We start from the raw sequence: 8052 nt of genomic DNA on the forward strand, positions 1-8052 counted from the left end.
CCCAGCCCCGCCCATCACCCCCGTCCCTGGGAGCCCGCGGGACCCGGCCGGCGAACTCAACCGGCCCGGCCCGGCGCGGGAGGCGGCGGCGGGGAAGCCCAGAGAGGCTCGGCTTCTTGAGCGGGGCAGGGGCGCCCTCCGCCACCGTCTAGGGCCACACCACCCTGAACGCCCCCGATCTCGTCTGGTCTGGGAAGCTAAGCAGGGTCGGGCCCGGTTAGTACTTGGATGGGAGACCGCCTGGGAATACCGGGTGCCACAGGCTGCTGCTTTTTTTTTTTTTTTTTGCCTCTTGTTCTGTCCCCTTTCTGGGAGCGCGGCGGCGGCCCGGGGTGGGGGTCACCCCCACCCTCAGCGCCCGCGCGGTGCCTGGCGCCCCAGCCCGCACCGTGGGGCCTCCTCTTGTCCCAAGCCGCGACACCGCCGCCACGCGGCAGCATGCGTGGCATCTGGACTGTCAGGTCTCAGACCAAAGGTCTGCTCTGTGGGAACCGACACGCTGGAGGAAACCTTGAGAGTCTGAGAGGGGAGGGAGTTCCAGAAGAAGGCCAGGATGTCATTTTGAGGGAGTATGTGACCAGAACTCGTCCCGTTGCTTTTGGGGTTCTATGGGCTACACGCAGGAATCTTTGGTGGTGGCACCTGATGTTGGGGGATCCGGAGTCACACCCAGACCTGCTCCACAGGCCTCCTTTTACTTTTGTCTTCGGATTCATTATTTTTAAAAAGTGTCTCTTACCTCTAGGATTGCATTTTCTTTTCTCTCTCTCTTCAAGCAGATGATGGGAGTACAAGTATTCAGGTGACATGTGACGCCCGTGCCCCCCTCCCCCCTGCGTTCTTTTTTTTTTTTTTTTTTTGAGACAGAGTCTCGTTTTGCTGCCCAGGCTAGAGTGAGTGCCATGGCGTCAGCCTAGCTCACAGCAACCTCAATCTCCGGGCTCAAGCAATCCTGCTGCCTCAGCCTCCCGAGTAGTTGGGACTACAGGCATGCACCACCACGCCCGGCTGTGTTTTTCTATATATATTAGTTGGCCAATTAATTTCTTTCTATTTTTAGTAGAGACGGGGTCTCGCTCTTGCTCAGGCTGGTTTCGAACTCCTGACCTGGAGCAATCCGCCCGCCTCGGCCTCCCAGAGAGCTAGGATTACAGGCGTGAGCCACCGCGCCCGGCCCCCCCTGTGTTCTTATTCATATACCTCTCATGTTGTTCCAGCGTATTGTGGGGGTACCAATGTTAAGGTCGGGTGCCTTGCCCTCTCCAAGCCTCCCCCCTCGGGTCAGAGCTTCAAGTGCGCCCATCCCCCAGTCGGTGCGCACCCACCCCATGCCTAATGGATGTGTATGCCCCTCCCCTCCCCCCACCCGCCCGACACCCACCCGATGAAGGTGATTCCTCTCTGTCCACTTAGGCGTCCATCCGTTCGTACCAATTTGCTGGTGAGCGCGCTCACGTGGTGCTCGTGTGTCCATTCTTGGGATACCTGGCCTACTGGAACGGGTTCCAGCTCTGGCCAGGAGAACACGAGAGGCGCCCTCTCACCGCTGCTCCTCACAGCCGAATGGCACTCCGTGGTGTCCACGCGCCACATTTTATTGATGCACTCCTGGATGGATGGGCACTCGGGTCGCTTCCACGTCTTTGCGATTGTGAATTGTGCCCTAACTGTCACCCTACCCCTTACCCAGCCCGTCTCCTCTGCCCCTGCCTGACGCACTCCTCCCCGGCCAGGCCCGTCACTGTCCTGGGCCCCCGCCTGACCGGCTCCTCCCCGCCCGGCCTGTCACCGTCCTCTGCCCCTGCCTGACATGCTCCTTCCCGCCCGCCCGGCCTCTCACCGTCCTGGGCCCCTGCCTGACCGGCTCCTCCGTCGCCTGGGCCTTCCAAGGGCTTGGTATGGACGCTGCTTCCAGGAAGCCCACCAGAAACCCGGCAGCAGGGTGGCCGCAGCAGTCTCCAGCAGCCGTCCCTAAGTCGCGTGAGTGCGGGGGACGTGCCCCCGCTGTGCCGCGGGGGCCCAGCCTGGTGTCTTCCCTGAGGCCCTGCGGCTGCCGGCTGGGCTGCCGCTCCCAGCAAGGGGAGAGCCGCGGAGGTGGGGACCGCCTCCTGATGGGGACGTACACGCAGCTCTCCACGTCGGATTCCGGGGCTCTCTGTCCTGCCCGAAGGCCCAGCTGGCCTGCGGGTCCTTGGAGTGGCAAAAACCTCCGAAAACTGAGACTGAGGGTCCGGTGGGTGTCTGCACTTTTGTGCTGGGCACCCCAGGGAGGCCCGGGGGCTGGCTGGACAACGTGGTCTGCTGGGCGGGGGGGGGGTGTTGGAGGAGCCACTGATGCCCTTTGCACTTTGGGTAGCAAGAGTCTGAGGTGTCTCTGAGCCCTGTGCCCTGTGGGGGCGGGGCGGGGGGGAGGAGGAGGAGGAGGAGGAGGTGGGAAGGGCCGGGGCCTGCAGTCCTGTTCCCGGGGTGGCACGGCAAGTGGCTTCTTCCACAGGCTGCTTGGCCTGGGCTCCCTGCACCTGGGCCTTTGGAGGACCGGCCCTGTGCTTGCCAACACTTCCTGCAGGGACCCAGAGCTGGGAGGTGGCATCTCTCAGCCCTGGGTCGGGCAGAGCCCCAGCGGGCCATGCCCACAACCTCTCTCAGCACCGGTCCCCCAGAAGGCTCCTTTGGGACCAGGATTCTCTTGCGGTGACTCTTTAAGGTCTGGCCCCTGGATGGAGGGGCACCAGGAGTAGAGGAGCAGGAAGGGGAAGGGGGTGGCCATGCGAGGGGACACTTTGAGGCCGAGTCCCAGCTTCAGCCTGATCCTCCTGGGAACCCCGCTCTGAGACAAGGAGCCGGGCTTCGCATTCCCACAGCAGCCAGTCGTGGGCTGAGGACACCTGGGGCGTTGGGAACTCCCTGGCTTCTCCTTGGTTTAACGTCTAGAGCTGCTTGTGAACCGCGCCGCCACACACACCCGAGCGCAGGTGTCTTCCGCACAGACTGCGGGCCTCGCTCTTCTGAACGCCGCTAGCTCGCCACCCACCCACGGGTGAACCTGGTCAGGGTGCTTTCTCTAAGGGGCAGACTCTTTTCCGGGCGGGCTACCGGTGTCTCTGTTTGCTCGTTTCTTTCTTCCATTTCGGGAAAGTCTTCCTTGCTGGGTGTGGAAATCTCCTATGCCTTCCCTCGCCTATTCTGTCAGCTTTAAAATTCTCTTTCAGTTGCCACCCTCACAGATGGATTAGGAAACTCTTTCCGGTGCACTCATTAGTGAAATGACCTCCAGGAAGCTGGAATCCAATATCTAATGGCCGATTTTTAGCGAGTCCACACGCCAGGGTGGTCGGGGTCCAATGCAGCCCCGGCCAGGCCCAGGCCCCTTGGACTGGGCCACAGGAGGACACGGAGGAGGGTCCCGGCCCCCACGAAGCGGTGCCGGCAGTTCTCCACGGGCTTGGGCGTTTTCCAGAGGTAGGAGATGGAGGGGACTGATTTCTTCAGCGCCCCCCAAACCACGCCACCCCACCCCACCCATGGGACACATCCCCAGAGAGAGACGCCCCATACACTGGCTGTGCCCCAGCCCTGGCCCGGGGGAATAGGCGGCAGCCCACCCACAGGGCGCGGGGGGGGGGGGGCGCAGCTGAAAGGGGTTGTGGGGGAGGGCGGCCCCTGGCTGGGGTCAAAGGGCGAGCGTCCCGCGCGTGCGCAGTCAGCGGCAGGCAGCGACGCGCTGGGGGTGGGCAGCGGGTAGGTGAAGGAGGCCGGGCGAGGAGACGAGGGGGGCTGGGAGGGCTCCACCTTGGCGAGTCCAGCCGTGGAGGCGCATCTTGTGTGAGTGTGAGTGAGTGTGAGTGTGTGTGTGTGTGTATAGAGAGACAGCCCCCCGCCCCGCCCCGCCCCGCCCAGCCCCGCCCATCACCCCCGTCCCTGGGAGCCCGCGGGACCCGGCCGGCGAACTCAACCGGCCCGGCCCGGCGCGGGAGGCGGCGGCGGGGAAGCCCAGAGAGGCTCGGCTTCTTGAGCGGGGCAGGGGCGCCCTCCGCCACCGTCTAGGGCCACACCACCCTGAACGCCCCCGATCTCGTCTGGTCTGGGAAGCTAAGCAGGGTCGGGCCCGGTTAGTACTTGGATGGGAGACCGCCTGGGAATACCGGGTGCCACAGGCTGCTGCTTTTTTTTTTTTTTTTTGCCTCTTGTTCTGTCCCCTTTCTGGGAGCGCGGCGGCGGCCCGGGGTGGGGGTCACCCCCACCCTCAGCGCCCGCGCGGTGCCTGGCGCCCCAGCCCGCACCGTGGGGCCTCCTCTTGTCCCAAGCCGCGACACCGCCGCCACGCGGCAGCATGCGTGGCATCTGGACTGTCAGGTCTCAGACCAAAGGTCTGCTCTGTGGGAACCGACACGCTGGAGGAAACCTTGAGAGTCTGAGAGGGGAGGGAGTTCCAGAAGAAGGCCAGGATGTCATTTTGAGGGAGTATGTGACCAGAACTCGTCCCGTTGCTTTTGGGGTTCTATGGGCTACACGCAGGAATCTTTGGTGGTGGCACCTGATGTTGGGGGATCCGGAGTCACACCCAGACCTGCTCCACAGGCCTCCTTTTACTTTTGTCTTCGGATTCATTATTTTTAAAAAGTGTCTCTTACCTCTAGGATTGCATTTTCTTTTCTCTCTCTCTTCAAGCAGATGATGGGAGTACAAGTATTCAGGTGACATGTGACGCCCGTGCCCCCCTCCCCCCTGCGTTCTTTTTTTTTTTTTTTTTTGAGACAGAGTCTCGTTTTGCTGCCCAGGCTAGAGTGAGTGCCATGGCGTCAGCCTAGCTCACAGCAACCTCAATCTCCGGGCTCAAGCAATCCTGCTGCCTCAGCCTCCCGAGTAGTTGGGACTACAGGCATGCACCACCACGCCCGGCTGTGTTTTTCTATATATATTAGTTGGCCAATTAATTTCTTTCTATTTTTAGTAGAGACGGGGTCTCGCTCTTGCTCAGGCTGGTTTCGAACTCCTGACCTGGAGCAATCCGCCCGCCTCGGCCTCCCAGAGAGCTAGGATTACAGGCGTGAGCCACCGCGCCCGGCCCCCCCTGTGTTCTTATTCATATACCTCTCATGTTGTTCCAGCGTATTGTGGGGGTACCAATGTTAAGGTCGGGTGCCTTGCCCTCTCCAAGCCTCCCCCCTCGGGTCAGAGCTTCAAGTGCGCCCATCCCCCAGTCGGTGCGCACCCACCCCATGCCTAATGGATGTGTATGCCCCTCCCCTCCCCCCACCCGCCCGACACCCACCCGATGAAGGTGATTCCTCTCTGTCCACTTAGGCGTCCATCCGTTCGTACCAATTTGCTGGTGAGCGCGCTCACGTGGTGCTCGTGTGTCCATTCTTGGGATACCTGGCCTACTGGAACGGGTTCCAGCTCTGGCCAGGAGAACACGAGAGGCGCCCTCTCACCGCTGCTCCTCACAGCCGAATGGCACTCCGTGGTGTCCACGCGCCACATTTTATTGATGCACTCCTGGATGGATGGGCACTCGGGTCGCTTCCACGTCTTTGCGATTGTGAATTGTGCCCTAACTGTCACCCTACCCCTTACCCAGCCCGTCTCCTCTGCCCCTGCCTGACGCACTCCTCCCCGGCCAGGCCCGTCACTGTCCTGGGCCCCCGCCTGACCGGCTCCTCCCCGCCCGGCCTGTCACCGTCCTCTGCCCCTGCCTGACATGCTCCTTCCCGCCCGCCCGGCCTCTCACCGTCCTGGGCCCCTGCCTGACCGGCTCCTCCGTCGCCTGGGCCTTCCAAGGGCTTGGTATGGACGCTGCTTCCAGGAAGCCCACCAGAAACCCGGCAGCAGGGTGGCCGCAGCAGTCTCCAGCAGCCGTCCCTAAGTCGCGTGAGTGCGGGGGACGTGCCCCCGCTGTGCCGCGGGGGCCCAGCCTGGTGTCTTCCCTGAGGCCCTGCGGCTGCCGGCTGGGCTGCCGCTCCCAGCAAGGGGAGAGCCGCGGAGGTGGGGACCGCCTCCTGATGGGGACGTACACGCAGCTCTCCACGTCGGATTCCGGGGCTCTCTGTCCTGCCCGAAGGCCCAGCTGGCCTGCGGGTCCTTGGAGTGGCAAAAACCTCCGAAAACTGAGACTGAGGGTCCGGTGGGTGTCTGCACTTTTGTGCTGGGCACCCCAGGGAGGCCCGGGGGCTGGCTGGACAACGTGGTCTGCTGGGCGGGGGGGGGGGTGTTGGAGGAGCCACTGATGCCCTTTGCACTTTTGGTAGCAAGAGTCTGAGGTGTCTCTGAGCCCTGTGCCCTGTGGGGGCGGGGCGGGGGGGAGGAGGAGGAGGAGGAGGAGGTGGGAAGGGCCGGGGCCTGCAGTCCTGTTCCCGGGGTGGCACGGCAAGTGGCTTCTTCCACAGGCTGCTTGGCCTGGGCTCCCTGCACCTGGGCCTTTGGAGGACCGGCCCTGTGCTTGCCAACACTTCCTGCAGGGACCCAGAGCTGGGAGGTGGCATCTCTCAGCCCTGGGTAGGGCAGAGCCCCAGCGGGCCATGCCCACAACCTCTCTCAGCACCGGTCCCCCAGAAGGCTCCTTTGGGACCAGGATTCTCTTGCGGTGACTCTTTAAGGTCTGGCCCCTGGATGGAGGGGCACCAGGAGTAGAGGAGCAGGAAGGGGAAGGGGGTGGCCATGCGAGGGGACACTTTGAGGCCGAGTCCCAGCTTCAGCCTGATCCTCCTGGGAACCCCGCTCTGAGACAAGGAGCCGGGCTTCGCATTCCCACAGCAGCCAGTCGTGGGCTGAGGACACCTGGGGCGTTGGGAACTCCCTGGCTTCTCCTTGGTTTAACGTCTAGAGCTGCTTGTGAACCGCGCCGCCACACACACCCGAGCGCAGGTGTCTTCCGCACAGACTGCGGGCCTCGCTCTTCTGAACGCCGCTAGCTCGCCACCCACCCACGGGTGAACCTGGTCAGGGTGCTTTCTCTAAGGGGCAGACTCTTTTCCGGGCGGGCTACCGGTGTCTCTGTTTGCTCGTTTCTTTCTTCCATTCCGGGAAAGTCTTCCTTGCTGGGTGTGGAAATCTCCTATGCCTTCCCTCGCCTATTCTGTCAGCTTTAAAATTCTCTTTCAGTTGCCACCCTCACAGATGGATTAGGAAACTCTTTCCGGTGCACTCATTAGTGAAATGACCTCCAGGAAGCTGGAATCCAATATCTAATGGCCGATTTTTAGCGAGTCCACACGCCAGGGTGGTCGGGGTCCAATGCAGCCCCGGCCAGGCCCAGGCCCCTTGGACTGGGCCACAGGAGGACACGGAGGAGGGTCCCGGCCCCCACGAAGCGGTGCCGGCAGTTCTCCACGGGCTTGGGCGTTTTCCAGAGGTAGGAGATGGAGGGGACTGATTTCTTCAGCGCCCCCCAAACCACGCCACCCCACCCCACCCATGGGACACATCCCCAGAGAGAGACGCCCCATACACTGGCTGTGCCCCAGCCCTGGCCCGGGGGAATAGGCGGCAGCCCACCCACAGGGCGCGGGGGGGGGGGGGGGGCGCAGCTGAAAGGGGTTGTGGGGGAGGGCGGCCCCTGGCTGGGGTCAAAGGGCGAGCGTCCCGCGCGTGCGCAGTCAGCGGCAGGCAGCGACGCGCTGGGGGTGGGCAGCGGGTAGGTGAAGGAGGCCGGGCGAGGAGACGAGGGGGGCTGGGAGGGCTCCACCTTGGCGAGTCCAGCCGTGGAGGCGCATCTTGTGTGAGTGTGAGTGAGTGTGAGTGTGTGTGTGTGTGTATAGAGAGACAGCCCCCCGCCCCGCCCCGCCCCGCCCAGCCCCGCCCATCACCCCCGTCCTTGGGAGCCCGCGGGACCCGGCCGGCGAACTCAACCGGCCCGGCCCGGCGCGGGAGGCGGCGGCGGGGAAGCCCAGAGAGGCTCGGCTTCTTGAGCGGGGCAGGGGCGCCCTCCGCCGCCGTCTAGGGCCACACCACCCTGAACGCCCCCGATCTCGTCTGGTCTGGGAAGCTAAGCAGGGTCGGGCCCGGTTAGTACTTGGATGGGAGACCGCCTGGGAATACCGGGTGCCACAGGCT

The 8052-nt window shown here is 63.6% G+C and overlaps 3 pseudogenes; all 3 read left to right on the plus strand.

The window, feature by feature from the left end:
* Window positions 1-146: 146 nt before the first annotated feature.
* LOC142874529 (uncharacterized) lies at window positions 147-265 on the plus strand (annotated as a pseudogene).
* Window positions 266-4038: 3773 nt separating this feature from the next.
* Window positions 4039-4157, plus strand: LOC142874530 (uncharacterized; annotated as a pseudogene).
* Window positions 4158-7933: 3776 nt separating this feature from the next.
* Window positions 7934-8052, plus strand: LOC142874531 (uncharacterized; annotated as a pseudogene).

This window comes from Microcebus murinus, chromosome 12 (genome assembly GCF_040939455.1).
Source record: "Microcebus murinus isolate Inina chromosome 12, M.murinus_Inina_mat1.0, whole genome shotgun sequence".
Classification (NCBI taxonomy): Eukaryota; Metazoa; Chordata; class Mammalia; order Primates; family Cheirogaleidae; genus Microcebus; species Microcebus murinus.